General features: G+C 45.0%; 2 protein-coding genes across 3 annotated transcripts in view; one reads left to right on the top strand and one right to left on the bottom strand.

Moving 5' to 3' along the window:
• The window catches only part of polr3d (polymerase (RNA) III (DNA directed) polypeptide D), a 93,977-nt gene that overhangs the window by 19,904 nt on the left and 48,360 nt on the right, over positions 1-25,713 (top strand). The window lies entirely within an intron of this gene.
• LOC122543175 (phytanoyl-CoA hydroxylase-interacting protein-like) overlaps positions 1-25,713 on the bottom strand; it is a 52,996-nt gene that overhangs the window by 26,836 nt on the left and 447 nt on the right. The window contains exon 2 of one of the 2 annotated variants that reach the window (XM_043681596.2): positions 5,072-5,156. The exons of the other annotated variant lie outside the window; for it this stretch is intronic. The gene's annotated coding sequence lies outside the window, so the exon portion shown is untranslated. The remainder of the gene's footprint in view (positions 1-5,071; positions 5,157-25,713) is intronic. 2 annotated transcript variants of the gene reach the window in all.

The following is a 25,713-nucleotide window of genomic DNA, read 5'->3' as shown; positions in this document are numbered from 1 at the left end:
CTGGAAAAGCACAGCAGGTCAGGCAGCATCCGAGGAGCAGGAAAATCGACGTTTCAGGCAAAAACCCTTCATCAGGAATGAGGCTGGGAGCCTCAGGGATAGAGAGATGAATGGGATGGGGGTGGGGTGGAGGGAGGTAGGGGAGGGGGAAGGTAGCTGAGAGTGCAGTAGGTGGATGGAGGTGGGGGTATTGGTGATGGGTCAGAGAGGAGGGTGGAGTGGATAGGTTGGAAGGAAGATGGACAGGTAAGACAGGTCTGGAGGGCGGTGCTGAGCTGGAAAGTTGGAACTGGGAGAAGGTGGGGGGAGGGGAAATGAGGAAACTGGTGAAGTCCACGTTGATGCCATGGGGTTGGAGGGTCCCGAGGCGGAAGATGAGTCGATCTTCCTCCAGGCGTCGGGTGGTAAGGGAGTGGCGATGGAGGAGGCCCAGGACCTGCATGTCTGGGAGGGGGAGTTAAAGTGTTCAGCCACGGGGCGGTGGGGTTGGTTGGTTGCTCCGGAGATACTCTGAAGTGCTGTGCAAGCAGGTCTCCTGTCACCCCATGTCGAGGAGACTGCCTTGGGAGCAACGGATACAGAAAATGGCATGTCTAAGTACAAGTCACCACTCTGTTAGCATACTCTGGACTCTAAGTCAGGGTCGTTTGTCTTTGAGCAGGATACATCAGCGAAAGATTGAATTATGAAGGGTTTCAACAAAATAGCTGTTGGAAACTGTTTTCTGTGGCAGGAGAGTTGGTAACCAGGGAAAACGGATGTAAGACAATTGGCAAAAAAATCTAGAATTCAAATCTAGAATTTTTTTTACACTGTACACTTTCTGGTCACTTTGAAAGGGTGATGGAACAGATTTGTTTGGAGCATTCAAATGATTATATACCTGGAAAGGTTTTGCAGAGCTATGAGGGAAGAGCAGTGAAACAGGACTAATTGGATAGCTCTTTCAAAGAGATAACACACGTATGATGGGCCAAATGGCCTCCTTTGAGCTACATGATTAAATAATACTTAGGACTCATCATCCCCAATCAACCTATTTGTAACTAATGATGAGATTCTAGTCTGTCACTGCTCGCATTCTGACTTGACTCCAAAATCAATATAGACCCCTGTGGAGTTTGCCAGGATAGGTACATTGTCTGAGTATTTCTCATCTCAGAGGATCAGTGTTGCATGAAATAATAAAGAATTGCCCAGAGAGAGCATTCTTGGGGAACGTTTTCTCCTGCATTTCAGTCTATAGTCTGCTTCCAGGAATTTAATGCAGATAATGATGAATCAGATTGAGCAAACCAGCTGGCTTCCAGTGCAGAGCAAATAGTTTGTAGGTGAATTGCATTGATACTGCCAGATTGTTGTAAAAACCCGCCTGATTCACTCAAGTGCTTCAGGGGAGGAAATCTGTCATTCGTAACCCGGTCTGGTCTGCCTGTGACTCCAGACTCATAGTAATGCGGATGACTTTGGCTTCTCTCTATAGTGATCTGGCAAGCCATGCAGTTGTCGAACTGCTACAGAATGAAGCTCTGTGAGTGTACCTACATCATGTAGTCTGCACTGGGTCAAGAAAGTGGCTTGCTACCATCTTCATTGAAGGGTGAGCAGTAAATACTGGCCTTGTGAGTGGTTCTTATATTCCCAAGACAATTAAAAGAATAACACTTGTACTGAGAGAAGCATACGGTCCATTGTATGTCTGGCTCTCTGTAAGAGCTATCTGCTCAGTCTCATTCCCTGAAAACCCCAAAAGCTCCCACAACCTGAAATCAAGGAAAATGGATACAACACATCATAGGTAATATAGAACCTGGATAATACTGAAAGAAAGGTAGGTTGCTGAAGCAGGGTGTCCACTGTTTGCTGTAGCTCTGCAACTGGGCAGCTCTTGCAGAACCACCCCAAATGTGATAATAACCAGTTTAAGACAATTGATTAAGCTCATAACGTGACTCACTTACACTTGGTATAAGTGGCCAACATTCATAGAAAGTGACCTGTACTCTGCAACTACAGGGATAAGAGCAGCCCATGATCCTTTTTGTTTTGAATTGCCCAGAGCTTGGGGAGCCTATGGTTCTCTCTTGCTTTCACCACAGCTAGTCAGAGTTCACTTGCCAACCAATCGGTTCCGTTTATACTCATATCGTAAATTGTTGTGATCACTTGAAATTTGGCATTCTTGTGTGATTCCTGACAAAAGTCTTTGACAATATTTTTCTCTTTTCACCGATTTATTAAAAAGTTAACAAAGGCAGTCCCCCATGGGGTTGAAATGTGCGTGGTGCTCTCATGATCAGACATGCTTTTAATGATACTTTGGGTAAAATTGAAGCTTTGGTAGCTTGTGTTTGTCCAACACTGACAAATCAATGAACCCATAGAGCTGAGATTCACAAATCGCAGTGAGACTATTTTGAAAAATTGGAGTTGGTTTTGCTAATATTGGTCCTGTGATGCCACATTAGATGGTGATTACCAGAGTGGTATCACAGCTGCAAGGCAACTCTGTGGGATTTAATCATTGGCCTGGTTCCAGTACTGGAAGGCAGTCACTGGTACAGTGGCCTCATTCACTCAATGCTTTAATAGCTCCCAGGGAAAGTGACTCAGGCAAAAGCTAATCATTTACTTCTGAAAGGACTGATTGCATCCAGGGGGAATCCCGTTGTGTTGGGGCACGTGTGAGTGGGACCTGTGGATGTCATTGCTTGGAGTAGTTGAGTTTGTAGACAGGATGTCACTGTTGCTCAGCTGACAAAAGTGTTCAGTGCACAAAAGAATTGATAAGTGTAAAACATCATTCTCTCAAAAGGCAGATTTGTATTGACGTGAGGAATAGTGAAATTGAAGTATGATAAATATTCAAGTCATCAATGGATGTTCAATTGTCAATAGATATGGAGAGAGTATGGGATGATGGAGTTGAAATGGAAGATCAGCCAATATCTATTGAATATCATGGTTTTGAAGGACCCAACAGCCTCTTCCTCCTATTTCCCATGTTCTTAAGGGACATAGAAGCTGAAGGGGAAGGTAGTTCTAATGAACATTGGTTCAGACTGAACTGGAGCACCACAGTTCAGGAAGGATGTGAAATGTTTTGAGAGGATGCGCAAGAGATTTGTGAGACTGATTGCAGGGATGAAGGCCTTTGGTTATGAGGATGTTGTGAGAGATGCTGGAGCTGTTCTCCTTGAGGAGGTGAAGAGACTGTCAGGCTGTCGCAGGACAGATCAAGCATTTTCCATCTGAAGTTGGAAGTTGGACTTCCAAAGCCAAGAGCTGGTCGAGGTGGTCTGAAGTATCTATAATTAAAAATCCTGTTACCTCCCATTGCCCACGCTTGTTAGGGAAGATAGGAAAACAAATTCTTTCAAAGAGCTGGTGCAGACAGGATAGGCCAAATAGCCCCCTTCTGCACTGCATTATTTGCCATCCTCCTAACGTCCTGCAGAAGGATGATTTGTGTTGGATGTGTGTGGAATTGAGATTAAAGCCATCAACAGCCAGCAAGCTGTCCTTCATGGGATAGCTACAATTACACACCTGCCCTGTCACTCACACACACGCACACACACACCCCTTGCCTGTGAAAAAATGCATAACCTTAAATAATCAACGAGGCAATGTCATTTTTTTAAAACGTTCACACACATTTGGAGATGCCAATCATTTTCCATTAAATACATTTACTCCTGAACACCCACCTGCACATGACTCACTGCAGTGAGTTTCTTCAAAATAAAAGAACAATTCATCCAGACTAATAGCAAAATGGATCTGGTTTAAATGTTTCAGTAAAATGTGCAATATTAACAAGAGGCATTGTGCAGACACTGATCTATGCTGCCCTTTGAAGCTGTGAACTAGTTTGCTACATGACATACAAGATCACCTGGACTGGAGCTGACCATTTCAAAATTGCAGAGTCAAGACAAACAGAAACACCATTTCTTAGAGTTCTGAGCTCTCTGTTAGTGACTGTACTTCTACTGGTATAAACATGCACTCTTTGACAAACTCTGAATTGTACAATTATCCTCCAGACATTGGCCGCGCCCCTTCTGACTTCTGTAACCGTCTCTCACCTTGCAATTACCTTCTGAGGTTTCTGCATCCCTCCACTTCGAGACACTTGCTCTCCTCTGACTTCCACTGTATCTTCATTGGCACACATGCCTACAACTGCCTGGGCCCCAAGCTCTGGTCTTCCATCTCTAAATCTCTCTGCCTTGCTCTCCTCCTTTAAGACACTCCTTTAGAAGCTTTGGTTGCCTGTTCTAATGTGCCTTTATGCGACTTAGTGTCAAATATACATGAGAACAAGAAATCAGGGCAGGAATAGTCCATTCAGCCATTTGAGCCTGCTCTCCCCTGCATGCCAGGGCAGGCAGTGGCAAAGTGATAATGTCACCGGACTCATAATCCAAGGAACCTGGCTAATTAACTGGGTTCATGGGTTCAAATCACACCATGGTTGACGGTGAAATTTGAATTTAATTGAAAATAAATCCAGAATAAAAGGCTATCCTAATGGTGACCTTTGTCATATAAATTCATCTATTTTCTTCTAGGGAAGGAAATCTGGCAATCTTACCTGGTCTGGCCCTCATCTGACTCCAGACCCACCGCGATGTGGCTGACTCTGAGCAATTAGGGCGGGGTAATAAATGCTGGCCTAGTTGGTGACGCCCACATAGAAAGAATGAATAAAACATATGTTCATGACTGAACTCTCTGTCAATTCCACCTTCCCTCTCCTATTTGCTCAGAAATCCATCCGTTTCAAGTGTGCTCAACATCTGACCATCTGTTTCAAAGATTCACAGTATACTGTGTGAAGGAGTCTATCCTGATCCTGAGTGACCGAACATTTTGTGCGATCTCATATGCTAGCCTCTGCCATGAAACTTCCCAGGATACTTGAGCATATTAACAGCCAATTGGAAGGATATACTTGTAAAGGAAATATACTGTGCTATAAAAACACGAATTTACTCCACGGGAGATGTGCCCTGCCACTTCACTTTTCTGACATGCACACAACGTAACAAATAAATTTTCTAACCTGGAGAACTGAATTGCAGTTTCTATTCCTGCAGGTCAACAGAAGGAGGAGGATGTTGCTGCTTTCCAGGGGTGGATAGTTGTCCCTGTCAGCCACAGCAGAGAGAGAGAGAGAGAGAGAGACAGCAAGTGAGATGTGTTCAGTATTCGAGTCATGCATGGATCTGTACAAGACCACGCTGTCATCGCTGTTCAGGCATGCTGCACTTGCCAGCATGCAGCTGCAGGGCATCAATCCACAGGTTCTGACTCACCAGCCAATCTGCCAGGATCTGGCGAAAGGAGCAGCAGAGTGTATGATAGGAAGTCTTTCCCACCACTCTGAGCACAGGCTCTTCATGGTGAACTTGAGAATAAGTCAGCAGAAAGCATATGAAGACAAATACATGCAGAACATTGATGGAATCAGGATGAGGGTGGCCATTTGGCTCTTCCTGCTAGCTCATTGAAGAAAATATCCAATTAGCTACACTCTTGCCTACAAGCTCCGGGCACCCCCCCCCCCTACCCACCAACCTCCACCTCATCCAACCAACTCTTTTCTCCTAAGCCCTTCAGAATAGTATTTTTCTAAGTGAGATTGTCTTTTGAACCAGAGGAAGCAGCTGAAGATTTCCAGTTGTTTGGAGGGCTCTCACAAACCCACTGCACATTTCAAAACCTTTCTGCCTCTTTACTCACAATTAACACACAATCAGAGCCCCTCTTGCTTTTAAATCTTGAAATCTTTCCCAAGTTCTGCCAGCCTCCAGGAACAATGGGGGAGCTTCAGATTTACATGGGAGTGCATAGATTAATTCAGAGAAGCAAGTCAGTGTGGATTGTGGAAAACAAAGAGTCCCTTTTTTGCTACCTTTTTCTCATTCTGACTTGGAACGGTCGCGCTTTTGGAAATTAGGAAATCAGTGCCCCTAATCTGCTATACAGCGTATTAAATGACACATCAGAACCCTGTGATGATGCACAAATCTTTGTTGAGTGTTCTGTGTCCACAAGACTGCATAGATGTACTCATTCTGGAGAAGATGCAGACAAGAGGATTCCAGAAATGAGGGATGGTCCACAGATGTGAACAGGCTGGAATCACAGCAGTTACTTCGCGCACTGCATGCTCCCACACTCTAATACTAACCCCATAATTTGTTTTAATGATACTTATTGATAAATGTAAGGCAAGACACTAGGGAGAGTTCCCCTGCTCTTTTATGATATAATGCAATCAAGCCTAGAGGTGTTGTATCTACTAGTGAGGGCAAACAGGGTTGTCAAATTTAACATTTCAACAAACAATGCCATATTATGACAGTGCAGTGCTCCCTCAGTAGTACACTTGAGTATCACCCTAGGTCATGTGCACAGTTCTGAGGAATGGCCACTGGACCAGAAACGTTATCTCTGATTTTTCTGCACAAGTGCTGCCAGAGGTGCGAAGCTTTCCCAGTAGTTTCTGGTTTTGTTTCTGATTTCCAGCGTCTGCAGTCATTTTGGTTTTTGTTTATGTGCACAACTGTTCATTTCAGTGCGGTTTGAACCCACAATCTCATGACTCTTGAGACAAGCATACTGTCAACTGAGCTGCAACTGATAACTGACACGGGCAAAACCAAAAAGAGAAAGCAGCTTGACCCGTCCGAGATTCCGTCTTTCAGGTGAGATATTAACCCAAGGACCCCTCTGCCAATGTAAAAGACCTCATGGCACTGTTTAAAAGAAGAACAGGGGTTTGCAGGGCAGAGGGGGGTTATCCCAGTGACCCAGTCAATATTAACCCACCATCAAAATCATTGAAAATAGATAGTCTGGTCAGTATTGCGTTGCTGTTTGTGGGAGCTTGCTGTGTGCAAATTGGCTGCTGTGTTTCGTACATTACAACAGCAGATATTTTAAAATGACACTGCAAAGTGCTTCAGGCCATAGAGGCAGTGGAATGTGTCTTAGAAAGGAAAAGCTCTTTCTTGCCTTCTCCGTCTGGATGATCACATTAACAAAGGCACTCTCGGCCAGTCAATCTCTCATTCAGACGTAGCCAGGAACCATCCATCATCTTTCTGCACCCCAGAGACCTGACACAAACAGACAATCAGATCAATGTCTTTGAACCACAGGCACATCATTTATTCACATAGTTCTGACTTGGCCAGTTCCCTGGCTCAGGCAGTAGATAGTGTTGATGTTTCACTATTGCTGCTTGCCAGCACGAAGCCAGTTCTTCATCCATATTTCCTAACCACTTGTCGCCTTTCTATTTTAACTTCCCCTTTGTGCCACGGTGTATAAGAAGCCAACTGGTTTACTGCCAGGGCCGTGTCCAACCAGCTACTGGATTGATGCTGTCTGATCATTCACATTCTCTTTCTGAGCACTTCTTCTGTTGAGCTCTTTCTTGTTGACGACTCCATCAGCCAGGGAATCAGTGCCCACTGACGTTAATTACAGCTTCCCAATTGCTCCCAATTCCTTTCCCCCGTCCTTGTCACAAAGAGTGCTGTTGAGTAGCAATGCCCTAGACAATTCCAGAATTACATAGCAGAGGTGACTGTGGCTCCCATCAATGTCAATGGACAGAACTGCCTAACTCTCCAGTGCTAAAGAATCTCAAACTACAACAGTGGGTTCCTGCAGCCTTTACAGAAAAATGATCACACGTTGAATACAGATATAAGCAGATATTTAACAGCCTCCTGGAGTCAACATCAAGTTCAATCATTTTAGATCTTAGCCTTTGCCCTTATTCTGTTTCATGTCTTTTTGCTAGTATGCGTTTTTGTCTCAGTTCTCTTTTTCAGTCAAACAGGAGCTATCTTGCCATTCTCACATCTTCTAGATGCAACTTTTATTTCTTTACCTGTCCCACTACCACTTTCTTTGGCCTTGTACCATGACCTGTCACCATGTAATCTCTTCTCTGTCCACCCTATCACCTGCTCAAAACCCTTTCTAACTTTTCCCAATGCGAGGTCACAGACTTAACTCTCATTAACTTTGTTTTTCTCTCTCTCTCTCTCTCTCTGTTTCTTTCTATGGCCTCAGTTGCTTCTTCTAAGAGCTGCTATGATTTTGAAGGGTCCATGTACAAAATGTGAGGTCGCTTTTTTTCTCTGTTCGATCAGTGTTCCTTCAGCAGTTTCAGAATTCCTGTTTGCTGTTTTCCCTTTCTCAAGACAGAGAGAGTGTGACTGCAAGTACAGCATGGAAACAGACCCTTTGGTCCAACTCGTCCATGCCGACCCAGATATCCCAACCCAATCTAGTCCCACCTGCCAACACCCGGCCCATATCCCTCCAAACCCTTCCTATTCATATACCCATCCAGATGCCTCTTAAATGTTGCAGTTATACCAGCCTCCACCACTTCCTCTGGCAGCTCATTCCATACACGTACCACCCTCTGTGTAAAACAGCTGCTCCTTAGGTTGCTTTTATATGTTTCCCCTCTCATCCTAAACCTATGCCCCTCTAGTTCTGGACTCCCCGACCCCAGGGAAAAGACTTTGTCGATTTATCCTATCCATGCTCCTCATGATTTTATAAACCTCTGTAAGGTCACCCCTCAGTCTCCGACGTTCCAGGAAAACAGCCCCAGCCTATTCAGCCTCTCCCTGTAGCTCAAATCCTCCAATCCTGGCAACATCCTTGTAAATCTTTTCTGAACCCTTTCAAATTTCACAACATCTTTCCGATAGGAAGGAGACCAGAATTACATGCAATATTCCAAAAGTAGCATTACCAATGTGCTGTACAGCCGCAACATGACCTCCCAACTCCTGTACTCAATACTCTGACCGATAAAGGAAAGCATACCAAACGCTTTCTTCACTATCCTATCTACCTGCGACTCCACTTTCAAGGAGCTCTGAACCTGCACTCCAAGGTCTCTTTGTTCAGCAACACTCCATAGCACCTTACCATTAAGTGTATAAGTCCTGCTAAGATTTGCTTTCCCAAAATGCAGCACCTCACATTTTATCCATTTACCTTCTCTCTGCCCATAAACTGGAGCTTTTGGATCCCACCCTGCTTTCCCAAAGACCTGAACCCAATAAAGGGCTTTGCCTGACAGAAGTTAAGTGAGAAATAGGAAGTCAGTAATGGGAGTTGTTGAAGTGCATTTTGTAGATGGCACATATTGCTGCCACAGTTTGCTGGTGCCGGAGGAAGTGAATATTTAAGATTGTGGGTCGGGTGATGATCAAGTGAGCTGTTTTGTCCCGGTTGGTGTGAAACTACTTGAGTGCTTGTGGAACTGCATTCATCCAGGCAAATGCTCATGCTGTCGGCTTGTCAATGGTGACAGGCTTTGGGCGTCAGCACGTAAGTTAAACGCTGCAAAGATCTCAGCTTCTGACCTGCCACCCTATTTATATGGCTGCTCCATGGTGACTCCCAGAAATATTGATAATGGGAGATTTGACGATAATAATACCACCAAATGTTATGGGAAGATAAATGCTGTCTTTTGGACACGTGAACAGGTGGTGCTAATTGACACTTCTCAGACCAGGACACCTACTCGCAGAGCATTTCAGAGAACTTCTCCGGGACACCAGCACCAACCAACCCCACTGCCCCGTGGCTGGACACTTCAACTCCCCTTCCCATTGCACCAAAGACATGTGGATCCTGGGCCTCCTCCATCGCCACTCCCTAACCACCTCATCTTCCTCCTCAAGACCCTCCAACTCCATGGCATCAATGTGGATTTCACTAGTTTCCTCATTTCCCCTCCTCCCACCCTTATCCCAGATCCAACCTTCAACCTGTGCTACCTGTCCATCTTCCTTTCCACCTATTCCCCCCCCCTCCCATTTAGCTCACCATCCCCACGGCTCACAAGCCTCATTCCTGAAGAAGGGCTTTTGCCCGAAAGGTTGATTTTCCTGCTCCTCGGATGCTGCCTGACCTGCTGTACTTTTCCAGCACCATACTCTCAACTTAAACCACCACCTGCTGAGAGTGTGAGACATTGGCAACTTTTATCAAATTCAATAATGATCCCTAATTCAGGAATTGCTTATCACACCAGAATAAAAGCAAGATTTGCCAAAATCATCTTTCAGTCAGAAAGACAGCTTATTGACCCATTATTGGTGTTTTCTCCACATCAGGGAAATCTACTCTGAGCCCACCTCTTTCTTTGCCCGCTTTCAAATTTTCTTCTTGTGTCTATCTAATTCCCACCTCACTGCTGTGATAAACTCTGCGTTTTTGTGTTAAGTGCATTCTCATAATCCTTTGTGTCGTTTTTAATCTCTTAAAATGGGTTCGAGGAAGTCAGCACAATATCTATTCGTTGTGTGAAAAACTCTTCTCATTTTCTTTTCTTGCACCCTCCAATAATCCTGAATATTCGTCCTTTGCACTGACATCCTGATTTCCTCTTGTAGCTTTTCTAAGTCTCAGCTGTGTTCTTTCCCTCTCTAAATCCCTAATTCCTGTCATCTCATACTCAATATTCATTCCGTTTGTAGTGACTGTAATGAGGTCAGCCAGAGGGACCTCCTAGAATATGAATTCCTCAATTGGGTTTGTTAATCTGGTCCAATTAGGGAGCCATAACAAAGAGATAAGAACAGGAGTGTCAATATCCTGTTCACTCTGAGAGCTGACTCTGAGGAAGCTGGATCAGTGTGAAGGACTCTCCACGTGTAAATAAAGAATGAGTTGGTGATGGGATACCAGCCTCTGTGGAAGTATTTCACCATTGTAAGCTCCAAATTATCTGTCTTCCTGCTGTTAGTCTCTAAGCTCTAACCACGTCCCATCTGTGCACAGCAAGGAAGAGCAATGGAGGTGGGAATCAGAAAGCAATTTGAAGGGCTGGAGGGAGAATCTTCTCCCCGCTTAATCATGAAGAGAGGGGATTGCATTGAGAACAATTAAAGAGGGAGTAAGTTGCATTTGGTATGAAACGTTATTCATTTATTAAAAATGAAGATGCATTCAATCTGAATGAAAAGGTTTTAGAAAAGCTGTCAGATGAATTGAACAATCACATCAGCAGTGATTCCACAGACACAGAAGATGATAACAGTTCTTACGCAGTCTAACTCTGATGGGCAGGTCACCACACAAACCCATAGGATGAGTAGATACGACATTGCCTCCAGGGCACGAATTTTAAACAAGGACTTTTGTCGTGAAACGAGGCTGGTCATGCGGAAGCTGTTTTCTTTGATGAAATGGCAGATTTCAAGGAAAGAGAACATCGAAATAGAATCTTCTTTCCTTGAACAACAACAAGCCCATCAGATGTAAACTGGCTTTCCCAATGCAGAGGAAAACAGCTGTTAATTAAACTTACATATTCTATTACTATGAACAAGTGACAATGCCAGTCTTTTGACAAAATTTGTCTTTATGTTGGGCTTAAATTTGGGCTTGTTTTAACTGATGGGCAGCTTTATGTGTTCTTTTTTCGACAGTAAGAAGCTTTGATTTTGGAGGGGTGGGGTTCGAGGGCGGAGGTGCGGGAAGTGGATGAGATGCACTGGAGGCCACTATCAACCACGTGGGAGGGGAAATTGGTTTAACCCTGAGGGTCAGCATGCCTCAGGCGAAGGGAGAGGCTGAGAAGGTGTAACTTTCATGGTAACCTCAGCCAGTTCTGGAATTGAACCCATAATGTTGAGTCTACTCTGCATTGAAAACCCACCAGTCAACTGAGCTAACTCCAGTAATGAGTCACTGACTACATATCTCCAACAAATGCAGATCACCCAGAAAGTACACTTTATTTGAAATGTCCAGCTCACGAGCCAACTGGATACACTGAATGTCCTAGGACCTGCAGTATCAATCCATCGAATTGTTCCAACAAGGGAAAATTCAAGGACTTTGGCGATGTGTGGGTCAGTAGGTTACAGTCCAGCCTAAGTCAGGTGTTTCCAAGTTCATGTCCCACTCTAGGGATAACATATAATCTAAATTGATATACCCAATGTGTGGAATTGAGGGAGCACTGCACTGTCAGAGGGTCAGCACTGAGGGAGTGCTGCATTGTCAGAGGGTCAGTACTGAAGGAGTGCCACACTGACAGGGTAACCGTCCTGAGAGAGTACTGCATTGTCAGAGGGTCAGAACTGAAGGAGTGCCACACTGACATGGGGTCAGTCCTGAGAGAGTGCTGCATTGTCAGAGGGTCAGTACTAAAGGAGTGCCACACTGACAATGGGTCAGTCCTGAGAGAGTGCTGCACTGTCAGACGGTCAGTGCTGAGGGAATGCCCCTCTGTCGGAGGGTCAGTACTGAGGGAGTGCTGTGCTGTCAGAGGATCAGTACTGAGTGAGTGTTGCATTGTCAGGATTCCTTCTTTTAAATGAGACATTAAGCCAATGCTTTTACAGCTGGATTGAAAAGATTTGTATGGCAGAGGAGATCTCCTCAGTATGTTGGCAGGTATTTCATCCTCATTCAGCCGTTTACAAGAGCTTGCTGTCTACAAACTGGCCTCATGTTTCTGGCATTACAACGTTGACTGAACTCCAAAACCCCTTCAGTGACTGTGCAACATTTTGGGAATGTTTTGGGGTTGTGAGAGATACTATATAAATCCAAGTCTTCTTTGTTTAACAAAGCAGAGTGTAACAGGGTGATAATCTGTAACCTTGTAACAGTGGTCATAATGTTCCAGTATGTGGACAACCTGAAAAATATTTGAATGGAGATAAGAGATCTGCAGACTGAACAGCCTACCTTTGATTGTGTCTGTGTTATACTCATTGATAAAGACCCATGAAAACCACTAGCGAGTAGACAATATTCAGCCCTGGAGTACAGTGCCGATATTTTCTTAATAGTTTCTCCTTCTTATTGTCCAAAGATGATGTATGAGGAATTATTTTGCCACAGGAGGAACACAGAGAAGCAGGCAGCAAGGTGGGGGATGGTGGCACATGGCAACAAGAAGCTATGGGCTCCAGTTGGATATAACCCAATGTAATGAGAAAACAGTGTACGTTCAGGGAGCTTCTATTCATCCCCCTAACCTCTAATTCAGTGATGACCCTTACGTCCACACTGGCTAAGGCTCCTCTATTTTTACTTTGCTATGGCTAAACCCCCTCTTGCAAACATCGTAATGTGATATGATCATTCATCTCACACTTGGGTGTCTCCTGATCATTCAGTGTTCCTATTCTGGTTGTTACATTCGCCAAGGTGAAAAGTGGCATTAAAAATAGAACTCGCCTTATCACATAATCTGTGTATCATCTCACAGCTAATGAGGTGGAGTTGCTGTTGCAGACAGAGAAATGAGCTGTCTTCGTTGGGTCCGGCTTGAGGAGAATTGAAGGTCTTGACACCAGAAGAGTTAAGACCATAAGACACAGAAACAGAAATTAGGCCATTCAGCCCATCAAATCTGCTCCGCCATTTAATCATGGCTGATACGTTTCTCAACCCCATTTTCCTGCTTTCTCTCCATAACCCTTGATCCCCTTGATACTAAAGAACCTATCCATCTCAGTCTTAAATATACTCAATGACCTAGCCTCAACAGCCTTCTGTGACAATGAATTCCATAGATTCACCACTCTCTGGCTAAAGACGTTTTTCTTTGTCTCAGTTCTAAAAAGGTTTTTCTTTACTCGAAGGCTGTGCCCTCGGGTCCCAGTCTCTCCTAGCAATGGAAACATCTTCCCAATATCTTCTCTGTCCAGGCCATTCAGTATTCTGTATGCTTCAATTAGATCTCCCCTCATCCTTCTAAACTCCATCAAATATAAACCCAGAGTCCTCAAACGTTCCTTATATGTTCTGCTTTTCATTCCTGGGACCTCCTCTGAAACCACTCTCGGGCCAGTATGTCCTTCCTATAATATGGGGCCCAAAACTGTGCACAATTCTCCAAATGCAATCTGACCAGAGCCTTATAGAGCCTCAGGAGTACATCTCTGTTTTTATATTCAAGTCCTCTCAAAGTAAATGCCATCATTGCATTTGCCTCCCTAACTACTGATGCATCCTGCAAGTTTACCTGGAGAGAATCCTGGACTAGAACTCCCAAGTCTCTTTGCAGTTCAGACTTCTAAATTTTCTCCCCATTTAGAAAATAGTCCATGCCTCTCTTCTTCCTACCAAAGTGCATGACCTCACATTTTCCCAGGTTGTTCTCTCTGCTCATCTTCAAATAGTGTCATGGAATTATAGAGTCATACGGCTATACAGAATGGAAACAGACCCTTTGATTCAACTCATCCATACCGACCAGATGTCCTAATCTTTGAAAATTCACCAGACGTGAGCAGATGGGACTTGTGTTTAATGTCTTCTCTGAAAGGCGATATTATTGAAATTGGCATTTTCTCAGTGCAACACTGAGGTGTCAGCCTTGATGGGGTGCAAGAGTGGGATTTGATCCTATGACTGATGGACAAGACAGGTGGGTAAACAGACCATGGTAAGGATTGTGACACTCCTGCTACCTCCTGTCCACATGAAATATTTAAGGATGACAATCATGTACTGTCCTCCTCTGCACAAATCTCAACTTCAGGGGGTCTCCTGCCTACACCAGTTCCATTTCCAGAGTTCTAGTTCTACCTGACACATTACAAAACTGTTGTCAAATTGCCAAATCATATACTTCTTCCTGCTCTCATTTTATATTGTGCACGGAGAGCTTTATCAACATAAAGTGCTGTTGTCCCCAAATCACTGCTGCCAAACACTAGTCCAGCATCATCTGGTAAGCAATGATAACCCATGCTTGTTTCTATAACTTGCATCCCTTGCTTTAAATCCCCCCCGCTGCCTTTCCGTCCTGCTCCCTGACCCTCACCTCACCTACAACAACGAGAAATATACAGAGCTAGTTTTTTTCAGCGGCTTGCCTTCCCCTATTCCTCACCATGTCATTGTCTTCCCAGCTCCCCCTTGCCTTTGTTCTGAAGCTGCATAATTCCCGAGCTTCCCCACTGCCCCTCCTCCTTCCACCCCTGCCCTCACCTCTGTTGAGCCTATCTTCACTAAAACTGCTGATAATCCATATTGTCCTCCTGAAGTCCATGCATGCTGATATTGTAAATTGTTGCCCCCTTCATCACCTCCTCAACTACTGTCCCATGGTCTTTCAAATCTGCCATCAAGTGTCATACTGAAAAGAAGACGGTCCTCACCTGCTTCCCAGATGGCACCCTGTACCACAGTGACCATGGCACATTATCCTTCTTGGTACCATGCAGCTTATTCGAATTAATTCAAATCTGGAGTTCAAAGGTAGCTCATGATTGTCGTAAAAACCTATCTGGTTCATGAATGGCCTTGAAGGAAGAAAACCTATCGTCCTGAGTGAGTCTTGCCGACGTGAGCCTGAGGCAATGTGGTGGAGGCATTTAGGGATGAATAATAGATGTTGGCCCAAACAGTTCCAAGCAGAGATTGATTGGAGGGAAACTTGCAAGTGGCGGTGTCTCCATGTATCTGCTGCCCTTGTCCATCCAAGTGGCAGTGGTCGTGGACTTAGAAGATACTGTCTAAAGGGCCTTGACGAGTTGTTGTAGTGCGTCCTGTAGATGGGACACACTGCTGCTGCTGTGCCTCAATATGGAGGGAGTGAATGTTTAAAATGATAGCTGAACTCACCTGACAGTGCAGCACTTCACACTTCTCTGCATTGAACATTATGTGCCACCTGTTCGCTCACTCTAACAACTGTCAGTGACCTGGTAAAGGTTCTCAGTGCAGTCGAGGTCTTGCACAAACTTAAGGTTGGGGGTCCAGAGCGAATTTGGTTAAAGACCGGTTCTGTGATCACTGAAATGACCACTCCGGTATCGACCTGCATTAGAACTGGGGAGACCATTTACTCAGACAGTTTTTTCTATTGGTTCTGATTTGGATGTTACTAAGCAGTTTAACTGGGTCAAACCAGATGTAGGTGGACCATCCAGGGTGTGCATTTTCCTGGATACTGCTCTATGAGTTCTTTTCCACAATTTAGGTTTTGTGGCACTCTCTTGCTGTCTTGAGTCCGCAGCCAGCAGCAACTACAATGGCTTTCCGGCTGGGATCCTGAAGAAAAGTTTTAACTGTTTGGCCAAGACTTGGCTTTGTTTTGGGGTTTTGCTGTGGAGTGATCTAGAGTCCCTTTGTTCAGGGTATGTCTTGAGTGGGCCTCTGCAATTGCCTTTACTCAAGTGGTGTTCTCTAAGCTCGGTCAGAGTGGCAAGGGTGTCCACTTCCGTCTGAATACACTGCAACTCAAATGTTCCACTAGCCGCATTTTCCAATGATAAAGCCAGTTATTGTGCCTGTTCGGCTCCAGCTAGGAGATGCTTTTGCATGGTTACATCATTAATCCCACATACCAAATGGTCTCTCAGCATTTCATTAAGGGTTGCACCAAAGTTATGTGATCTGCCAGTCATCTTAACCGAGTCAAAAACCCCAGTACATTCCCCTGGTTCTCGAATTGCCGAGGAAAACCGATAGCGTCTCTTAATAGGGTTTGTAATATTCCTTAACTAAATCCGTTTCCTCTTGAAAGGTTTTAATGTCTCAGGCACAGGGAAAGTTTCGCTTCTCATAATCAAAAAGGCTGTGGGTCCACAAGCTGTAAGGAGAATTATTCATTGCTTTTCATCTACCCCGATGTCATTTACCTGGAAAAGTAATGCGTTGTTTCCACATACTGAGCTCAGAGTCGAGTGTGTGATACTGGAAAAGCGCAGCCAGTCAGGCAGCATCCGAGGAGCAAGAGAATCGATGTTTCAGGCATAAGCCCTTCATCAGGAATGAGCTCATTCCTGATGAAGTGCTTATGCCTGAAACGTCGATTCTCCTGCTTCTTGGATGCTGCCTGACCTCCAGTATCACACTCTTGACTCTGATGTCCAGCATCTGCAGTCCTCACTTTCTCCACATACTGAGCCCAGTCTTCAATGCAGGATTGAACAAGTCAAGCTTCCCAAATAAGGGCATGATACCAGAAATACTCATCCCGACTCAAAAGATGACCATTGTGAGCAGACCGAAATAACTCCACAGAGGTCAGTATCCCGTCACCCAGTCACTATTTCTTTACGTGTGGAGAGTCTTTGACACAGATTCAGCTCCCTGAGAGCCAACTCTCAGAGTTAACCGAACCTCTGACACTTCTGTTTACATCTGTCAGCCGGGGCTCTCTGATTGGACCAGATTAACAGCCCCAGTCAGTCAACTCATATTCTATCAGGTCCACTTGGCTGAACTCAATTCAATCACTACAGTGAGGAGAATTCTTTTTTACTTAAAAGATGGTCGAGCTCTAGAATTCACTTCCCAATAAGGGATAAAGACAGATATGTCACCTCCTCATATTTGAAAGAAACACATTTGGGTATTCACTTGATATCACAGCTGAGAGGACCAAAAGCTGAAGAGTGGGAGTGGGCATGTTAGCTGTTCTTTTTATTGTTGGCATAGACATGATTGGTTAAATGACCTCTGTATTTTTCAATTATTCCATGATCTCCTCTTCTAATATAAATGACCTCACATGAAAACCTAGTTGGCCAAACTCCCTCGGACTGCTCACAGAATCCCTCTCACTTGTTACGCATTTTGTGCTTCTTCTAAATACTCTGTCTCTCTGTTCACTGTTCTATTAACCTTTAAATAATATCTTTACCTTTAAGAAGCTCTCAGAAACCATCCTAGAATGGAAACGATCTGACTTGCCACAAGTAAAACCCTTCGAGTCATAGAGTCCTACAGCACAGAGACAGGCCCTTTGGCCCAAACTGGTCCATCCCAACCAAAATGTCCATCCATGCTTCCTGAGATGAATTACACTGATTCCCTTTGAACTTATACATAAAGCAAAACTATCTGCCCAGAGGACCCATGATCAGGGCACCGATCTTGCCCCTGAGCACAAAGGAGCTCTGTCATTGCTGTTAGTAACCTGTACAAACATGGCATTGGAAAAAAGAACCTGGTCGAGATGTGGTGTAGCTTCAGACCAGTGCCGCACACCTCAAGATTTGACTGAGGCCCTGCCTGCCCTACTGGGGCATGTAAACCATCCCACAGCAATATTTTGAGGGAAGAGCAGGGGCACCCAAGGTCAATATTTACCGCTCAACCACCATCCCTGCAAGGTCACCTCCTCTCTATTGCTGTTTGTGAGTGTTTGCTGTGCACACTGTGATTCCAAATCTTCTCAATTCAGTGAGAACATGTAGTGGTGTGAGCAGGGTGAATGCGGGCCATAATAGTACAATTATCATGGTTTTTTTGATCTGGGAGAAGCGTAACCACCCTCAGTTCATTCAGGAATGGATACATTGCTTGCCCTAATGCTGGGCCACACAATGGTGATTCATAGGGGCCTGCGCATTGGTAATGTTTCAGCCGAGTCATTTTCTGCAAAAGGTTAATTTGTAGACTGCCGATTAAGCAAGAAGGCTGAGGATAGTTAATACAGCAGCCGTGAATCAACGAGAAGGTGATTATGAAGTCAGAACTGATGCTATCACCACATGCCACACCACTCACTGTCAGCTTCACCAAATACAAACCACCAAGCACTCCACTAACTCAGGGATGCCCTCAGGGATGAATAAGCGACTAACCTCAGAGCATGTTACATTGTGAGAGTGCACAGCCAAGCAGCAGCCTGATGGTACCACACAAGCCTTGTTTCACGTTCAGTAGCTACACGATACTGGTGCATTTAAAGAAACTGGCAGTGCACAACAACAACATTTTACAGGGACATTGCCTGAGAGGAGTTGATAATCCTGTTGAAGTACACTGGGGAGGAAGGGGTGGGGAGTGTGCTTTCTTCCTGCTGAGCACATGTTTAGCTGTGCAAGGTTAAGAGAGGACTGGAGCATTGAGCTCAAGCATTATTGATGCCCCACAAGCAGTAAGTACTGTCTGACGTTTTAAAATGATGGCCTGGTATGCCTCTCAGCTCCAACATGCCTCCCCTACCCAGAGGTGTGAGGATGTGGCACAGATGCTATTTAAATGTGACCTGGTGCCCATAGCACCAAAAGGAGATACAGATAGTGCAGCTGAATGATTTAAATGTGATCTCAATTTTTTTTGCCACTGTGGTAAACTTAAAAGAATATTTTTTTAATTCTTTGGAAATAGACCATTTGACACAAGAGAGGCATTGGCCATTCGGCCCATCAAGTGGCACAGTGGAAAGTACTGCTGCCTCACAGTGCCAAGGTCCTGGGTTTGATTCGCTCAGGCAACTGTCTCTGTGGCGTTTGCACGTCCTCCTCGTGTCTGCGTGGGTTTCCTCCAAATGCTTCAGTTTCATCCCACAGTCCAAAGGGGTGCAGCTTAGGTGGATTGGCCAGGCTAATTTGCCTATAGTGTCCAGCAGTGTGCCGGCTAAGTGCATTATCCTATGGGAAATGCAGAGTTACAGGGATAGTGTGGGGGTTGGATCTGGGGGTGGTGCTCTTCAGATGGTCGGTGTGGACTCAGTGGGCCAAATGGCCTCTTCCCACACTGTAGGGATTCTCTAAGTGCCTTCTGCTATTTAATAAGAACATGGCTGTTCTGATAATCTTCAACTCCACTTTGCTGTCTTTTCCCCATATCCCATGATTTCCTTCCAAAAAAACCTTAATTCCCATTATATTGTGAATAGGCACAAAAAGGCTGTTGCTAAAGAGAAGGGTTTTTTTTGACCACTTTATTTTTTTTGCAAATTCTGATACTTGTTCATGTTCAGGTTAATCGCAGATGGTGCAGCCAATTGTGTGGGGGACGTCGCTTGACTGGGTAAGTATTGTTCTTAATGCTGACTCATAATTCTAAATGATGCAGCAACACCCTCGCAGGTTAGCTCACGCTGAACTCTTTTATTAAATCACTGCACTTAATTTGAGCAACAGCTGCATGTATTCGGCTATTGCTGAAAGGTGACTGGTCTCTCCCAGCCCATTCTGGAGAAATACTTTTCTGTTCCCTTTTCAAAATGGCCTTCAGAAGGTCACTCACACCAACATCCCACATGAGCACTGCACATGGTGGGAAAGTGTGCAGTTCACGTGGTCCCTCTGATCCATCTGACACCCTTTTCCTTAGTTTGGTCCATTTAGGTGGCTCAGTGGTTAGCACTGCTGCCTCGCAGCACCTGGGACCCAGGTTCGATTCCAGCCTGTGTGTGTAGAGTTTGCACATTCTCCCCGTGTCTGCGTGGGTTTCCTCCAGGTGCTATGGTTTCCAAAGATGTGCAGGTCAGGTGAATTGGCCATGCTAAATTGCCCACAGTATTAGGTGCATCAGTCAGGGATAAATGGGTCTGGGTGAGTTACTCTTCACAGGGTCGGTGTGGACTTGTTGCGCCGAAGGGCCTGTTTCCACACTGTAGGGAATCTAATCTAATCTTAGCAGATCTGCACACTGATTGCCAAAGGCAGCATGAGGGAATCATTGTTTAAAGGGACTGGGCCCCAATTTGACTGGACTTGTGACTTTGAAGGTCTGCTTGGGCAAGGCACAGAGTGTTTTCGGAGGCTCAGTGGATTTGCCAGTGAGTGTTGCTGCAACCTTCCAGAGTGGGCAGAGTAATAGGGAACCTGTCCACACAAAGGTTGCAGTAGGATGGTGGGTTGAAGTCACAGGGAGATGAAGCAGAGATTATGGCGAGGAAAGGCTGATCCCTGTACACTTTGCCTGAATGTCTGAGCAGCTTTCCAATGCACCCAGTGTATCAGTGGAAGTGGCCATCAATGTTCTTTTGAACAAAAACAGAAGCTGCTGGAAAAGCTCAGCAAGTCTGGCAGCATCTGTGAAGAGTTAACGTTTTGGATCCAGACCTGCTGAGCTTTTCTAGCAACTTCTGTTTTTGTTTCTGATTTACAGCATCACCTGTTCTTTTGGTTTTTATTTAATATTTTCTTGGATGCTGCCACATCAAGGTCCTCATTTATGTCCCTCACAGCAGTCTGAGATTCTTGCCTCCGATAAGTGGCACAATGCTCCCTGGTATAGCGGCAGCCCACTTATAATTGTTGAGTCACTCTGTGCTCATCCCAACTCTCCCATAGCCTGTCAGAAATGGGCAGTGTCAGTACCTGAGCTGTGAATGTTGGATCAAACTCAGAGCCTCTTTATCAGTGCAGTGTATTTATAGTCAGCCTTAATTTTTCACCTCACAAATGTGTGTTTTAGTTGCCCTCTAACTGGGTGCTTGGAAATCAAGCAAGTGATAGGGACTGTGTTGCAAAGATGCACCAGTGTTTCGGACTCATCCACACAGAGCAGACCCCACATGGCAAATGACAAGTTCGTAACCATCCAGACTGACAGATCACTTGCAGACTGTAAGCCAGTTCGTGGAAGGATTTTTCAAGGCTTCAGAGGTTGATTTCCACGGCAACATCTGCTGTACAGTTTCATTTTGAATTTGTGACTCTTGAAACGCAAATCAGATTGACTAAGAAGCAATTCCTTTTGCTCTGTCAGTGGAAACATCTTTACAGCAATAAATGGTGCCTCGTGCCTCACCAGTGAAAGTGATCACCAGAAAGATGTCAGCTGTTCCATTGCAGCTGCAGAGAGAAAATTAGAGGCTTTTCCTTTTTGTTTAAACTCAAACATCACTTGCGCAGGTCTCTGCTCTGCAGTGCTTAGATTGAGCTCTTTAAAAGGGTGTAAATGTCTCAAACATTGTTCCACGGTGTTAGTTGTGGTACAATGGTCAGCAGTCTTGCCTCTGAGCTCAAGCTCATGTCTCACTTTGATGAGTGATGCGTTTTTTTCATACTTTCATAGGATGTGGGCCTTTCTGTCAAGGCCAGCATTTGGTGCCCCTGAACTGAGTGGCAATTCAGACTCCTGCCCGTTGCTGTGGGTCTGGAATCACAGTTAGGCAAGAGTGAATTTGCTTCCCTGAATGGCACAAGTGAACCCAGATGGGATTTTACAACAATCATTGGTAGTTATTTTGGTCGATATTATTAAGACTAACCTTCAATTCTGGGTGCAAACTGAGTTTAAATTCCACGATCTGCCCTGGTGGGATTCACACCTGTGACTCCAAAGCATTAGAGAGGACACCTGGATTATTAATGCAGTGACATTATGACTACACCAATATCTTCCACCATCTCCAAGGCAAAAGTCAGGAGTATCTGGATGAATGCAGCTTCAACAACACTTAGGGAGCTTGACATCATCTATCCCATTTATTGGTATCCCCATCCACTTAAAGATTCCACTAGAGATGCACAATGGCAGTAGTGTGTACCACCTCCAAGAAGCACCTCAGGAACTTGCAACGGTTCCCTTCAACAGTACTTTCTGAATGCATAACATTTAGCATTTAGAAGGTCAAGAATAGCAGAAACATGGGAACACCAGCACCAGCAAGTTCCCTTCCAAACCACACACCATCCTGACTTGGAAATGTATCACTGTTTCTACAGTGTCGCTGAGTCAAAATCCTGGAACACCTCCCATTAAAAGCACTTTGTGTGTCCCTACACCACACAGACTGCTGTGGTTAAGTTCACCGCTGGGCAATTAGAGATGGGCATTAAACATTGGCATGCCAGTGACCCTATCTCCCATTAATAAAAAAAACTTATTTTCGCACTGAATCTAGGCTGCCGCCCCAGTGTAGTAGCGAGGGAGCTGTGCACTGTCAGAGATTCTGCCTTTCAGGTATAGTGTTAAATTTCAGATGCGGTCAGCCCTCGGATCCCACAGCATTATTAGAGGAGTTATTCCTGTTCTCTTGGACAATACTTATTCTTTGACCAGCGCCCGAAAGATTATCTGGCCACTGCAGTTAATGGGACCCTGCTGTGCCCTAAGTAATTGCTATATTACATTATTGACTCCACCTCCAAAGTACTTCATTGCCTTTGGGTCAGCCTGAGGATGTGATTGGTGTTATGCAAGTAATGGTGAAATATCTGCAGTGGCTTTTGGAATGTTCTTTCAGCATTATGCACTGACTGAAAATTTATATTGGGCACAACATGAGAACATATTCCATGGTAATTGTCGTGTGTGTTTAATGTTCTGAGGCTATAGAGACTGTAAGTGCAAGCATTTTTGATGCTGTTATGGCTTCACTACATTTCACAGTTTATGCCAGCGACCTTTTTTTCTAATTCATTCTGAGGGTGTGAGTATCGCTGGCTGAGCAGTATTTATTGCCCATCTCCAATTGTCCTTGAACTGGACGTCCTCCTTGGCCACTTCATGGGGCAGTTAAAAGTCGAGCATGTTTCTGTGAGTTCAGAGTCACGTACCTCCAGACCAGGTAAGGAGAGATTTCCTTCCCTAAAAGGGCATCAGTGAATCAGATGGGTTTTCATTAATGGACAACAGCAGCTACATCATCACTAACAAACTAATTAATTCTCCTCAGCACCTTCCAAACCCACATCCACCCCCATCAAGAAGGGCAAGGGCAAGGTTCTGAGAGCACCACCATCTGCAAGTTCCCCTCTGAGCCACTCACTGTCCTGACTTGGAAATATATCACAGTTCCTTCAGTGTCACTGGGTCAAAATCCTGCAACTCTCTCCCCAACAGCACTAAATTCTGCCTTCTGAACATGGACACTTCTGAAATGCAAATAGAGATGGACTATGAATGCTTATGTCTTCCAGTGTCGCAAAGCATTGAGGTAAAAATACTCACCTTCACCTACAATGGCCTCACTCCAGGCAATCTCCACTCCATCCTTACATGCACCTTATCATCAGTTACCAATTGTCTCCTGCAGTATGTCCTCCTTTTAGTCTGTCATCTCTGCCTCTTTGACACTCTCTCTCCTTTTAAAATCCTGTGTACAAAAATGTGACCTTTTTGACCAGGTTGTTAGACACTACCCTAACTCAGGATAAATCTTGGGATATTATCCATGTTAATAGCAGCATATAATGGAATTTGTTGTTGTTCTGTCTTCAGACCAGTTCTCCCATGCCCAGCTAGAAAGCAATCCAGAGAAAAAAAACGTTTACTGTATTCTTTTCAGGATGAATGCTGGTAGTGACTTCCACATCCCACGCTGATGTTCCCATGGCAACAGAGAAACCGTGACAGCCAGAAAAGTATTCTGGCCAATTCCGATAATATTTGCCATGAGAATAGAACGTGGCTAGTATGAGGAAAGGCAGTGGTTCGTGAAAGAGGAGAGATGGACACAAATCTCCATTTCGACTGACAACTGTCTGATTCAACAGGGCCAGAGAGTGGCCCAGTGAGGTGAATTCCCCGTACAATGCTTCATTCAGCCATTTTATTCTCATGAACACAGATCTGGCTTTATCTGATTGTGGATAAACCTAAGCTCTGTTCGTCTGAGATGTGTCGCATCACACAATGCTGGTGCCACTAGTGTGTGCCTCGTGAAGGAAAAGAAGACGAAAACTTCACCCAAATCTGTTTGTTAAACCGTTCAACTGGTGGTGTTTGTGTTTGAAGCTTAGTGTATATATGTACCACAGTACACTTTGTATGTTGAAAGAGGGTGTGTCAGTGTGTGTGTGTGTGCGAATGCATAGCCATCAGAGTGATAGCTTGTTTCTGTCACAGTCTTCCTGTGAATTTTCAGCCAGTCAGCCCATGGGTGATTGTTCCACCTTGAGCAACATCACCGAGGGTCCATGATATGTCTGCTTTGCAGTGAGGCGAGATTGTCAGGTGTGGCTGACTCAGACCTCCTCACTCCCAACGGTCAGGTTACAAAGCTAACGGTGGTTCCGAGGCTTCTAGCCAAGCGGCATTCAGTTGAACTCTGAGACACGAGTAGGGGAACCATTGATGCCATGTTAGTGGTTCACAGTGCATGCCTGTATACTGGAAAATGAATGGCACAGAGCCTTCAGATGGTTAAAAAGTGAAGTAACTTAATAGGGACCTTCAAGGCAGTGACGATGGGTGAGATTCCTTACCCCATGGGATGGCTTAAATTTCTCAGCCTGATTGGTGAGTGATTGGCACTGCCAGGCTAGCCAAATGGATTATAAATTGGGCACTCTGGTGCAGAAGAGGACACCGTCCTTGGGTTTCAATATGTGATACTCCCCTCCTTGCTCTCTTTCTCTCACGCACGTACAAACACACACACACACACATAAATACAGAAACTAATGGATCACTCACAAAACATAATGATACTCTCAATCAACAGAAGATGATAAGGACCCTTCCAATTTCCCAAGTGGGAGAAGAAGCCGCTGTTCCTCTCACGTCCCGTGGGGATATTTTTACTCCATCTCAGATCCCGTTGGAAGTCGAACCATTCCCGGAGTGGGTGTGCGCCCAGAACGTTTTGAAGCTTGGGGATCTGGCATGATTTCCCCCCCCCCCACCTCCCCGGGCCTCCCACCCCAAAACCGGCCAGCCGACCCCCAGCTCTCCGGCGCTACTGCGCTGTCCATGGTACTGAACTGGTTAAGTCAGTACCAGGGAGCCGGACATCTTCCCGCGGGGACGCAGCAGCTGTCTGCCCTCTCCAGTGCTACATGTGTTTATCTCGCTGTCTCACTGCATTGACAGGAGTGCAGGGATTGAGGATTTTCCCTCCATTCAGACACGCTCGCTCCAGTTCCCCCAGCACAACACGGATGGAGATATTCTCCCGTGTGTCTGAGCTGGCGCTGAGCGCCTTCAGTTGCATAAACAGTCCTCGCCTTCGTTCCCTGGAAATGAAAACGTCTATTCAACCGC

The sequence above is a fragment of the Chiloscyllium plagiosum genome, unplaced genomic scaffold, assembly GCF_037043375.1.
Source record: "Chiloscyllium plagiosum isolate Xiang-an unplaced genomic scaffold, Cpla_swu_hap1 HiC_scaffold_48, whole genome shotgun sequence".
Lineage (NCBI taxonomy): Eukaryota > Metazoa > Chordata > Chondrichthyes > Orectolobiformes > Hemiscylliidae > Chiloscyllium > Chiloscyllium plagiosum.
Note: the sequence above shows the minus strand (reverse complement) of the source record. Positions and strands in the feature narration are given on the sequence as shown.